The 1,731-nt window shown below is 48.9% G+C and overlaps 1 pseudogene; it reads left to right on the top strand.

The window, feature by feature from the left end:
* Window positions 1-685: 685 nt before the first annotated feature.
* On the top strand, window positions 686-1,264 carry LOC149845685 (benzyl alcohol O-benzoyltransferase pseudogene; annotated as a pseudogene).
* The last annotated feature ends 467 nt before the right edge of the window (window positions 1,265-1,731 follow it).

Here is a 1,731-nt window from a genome sequence, read left to right as displayed (position 1 = left end):
TTTTTCCCGTCGCTACTTAGCGACAGATTAGCTAGAGATAGAATCTGTCGCTAATTTGCGACGGATTAGCGAAGAAACGACTTTTATCGCTAATCTGTCGCTACTTAGCGACGGATTAGCGACTGCATGTTTTTGTCGCTACTTTTGATTACAAGAACACCATTTTAGCGACGGATTTAGAGAGGGAACTCTGTCGTCGCTAATCCGTCGCTCATTAGCGACGGATTAGCGACAGTATATATTTCGTCGCGGTTTTTGTATTTTGATTTAGCGACGGTTTAGCGACGGAATGTTTCCGTCGCTAAGCCGTCGCTAAATATTGCGTAAATCCCTAATCCCATCCCTCTTTCTCTTTTCCCTGTTTCTCTGTATTGCTCCCTCCCGCCCGTCGGCTCTCGCCACCGTCCGGCCACCGCCGCTCGCCAGCCGCCGCTCCCCGTCCACCGCTCGCCAGCCGGCGCTCGCCAGCTGCCGCTCCCCGTCAACCTCCCGCCACCGTCCGGCGAAGCGCAGGTAATATTCTTCTTCTTCTTCTTCTTCTTCTTCTTCTTCTTCTTCTTCTTCTAAACGCAGGGGGTACGCCCCTTCCCTGCCGGAAACGGAGGGGGTTTAACCCCCTGCCGTGCTTTCCGGCAGGGGGGGTCGACCCCCTGCGTTTCCGGCAAGGGGGGTCGACCCCCTGCCTATGGCGGTGCCGCACTGCCGGCCTCCAGCCCGATCCGGAGGAGGAGGTTCGCCTGTTGTGCATCTTCAACGCGCGGTCCCGGTACATTCCGCCGCTGCCGCAGGGGTACTACGGCAATGCCTGATAGTAATCCCGGCAGCTGTCTCGATAGCGGCGAAGCTCTGTGCGAACCCACTAGGTTATGCGGTGGAGCTCGTGAAGAAGGCCAAGGAGGAGGTGACAGACGAGTACATGAGGTCAGTGGCAGACCTCATGGTGCTCAAGGGCCGGCCTAACATCACGGTGGTCCGCACCTTCGTGGTCTCGGACATCAGGCATGCCGGGTTCAGCGAGCTGGACCTCGGCTGGGGAATGCCGGTGTACGGCGGTCCAGCCAAGGGCAGTGACGGCCCAATCCCCGGCTTGGTTAGCTTCTACGTCAACTCCAAGAATAACGAAGGGGGAGAAGGGATGGTGATCCCGATTTCCTTGCCTGCTCCAGCTATGAAGATCTTTGAACGGGAGCTCAAAAAGATGCTGTACAGACCCGCCCCGGATCAAAAGTCCACAGAACCTATTTTTATCTTATCTGCTTTGTGAATAAAGATCAATTCATTGCCAAACAAATTTGTTATGAGATACCTACGTTGCCTATGTGATCTGTTTTGAAAAGAATTTTTGTTATGGGTACCTATACTGCCCATGTGATCTCTTTTTAAAAAAAATTTGTTATGGGATACCTACGTTGCATATGTGATCTGTTTTGAAAAGAATTTTTGTTATGGATACCTATGCTGCCCATGTGATCTCTTTTTTAAAAAAAAAAAGTTATTATGTGATCCCTATGTTGTCCATGTGATTAGCTTGAAAAAAAATTTGTAATATGTGTATATAAGATGTCCATATGGTTTTAAGTGTAGTTTGCATATATGTTGTCCATATGGATTTTAAGTTGAAATTTTTTTTGTAATGTATATATACAAGTTGTCCATGTTGTTCAATTTGTTAGTTTGTTAATGTCTACTGGTAGTTAGTTTTACTTCAATTTGTTTTCTTGAAATCTGGTT

Source organism: Nuphar pumila, chromosome 2 (assembly GCF_984573655.1).
Source record: "Nuphar pumila chromosome 2, dmNupPumi1.hap1.1, whole genome shotgun sequence".
NCBI classification, from domain to species: Eukaryota; Viridiplantae; Streptophyta; class Magnoliopsida; order Nymphaeales; family Nymphaeaceae; genus Nuphar; species Nuphar pumila.
Note: the sequence above shows the minus strand (reverse complement) of the source record. Positions and strands in the feature narration are given on the sequence as shown.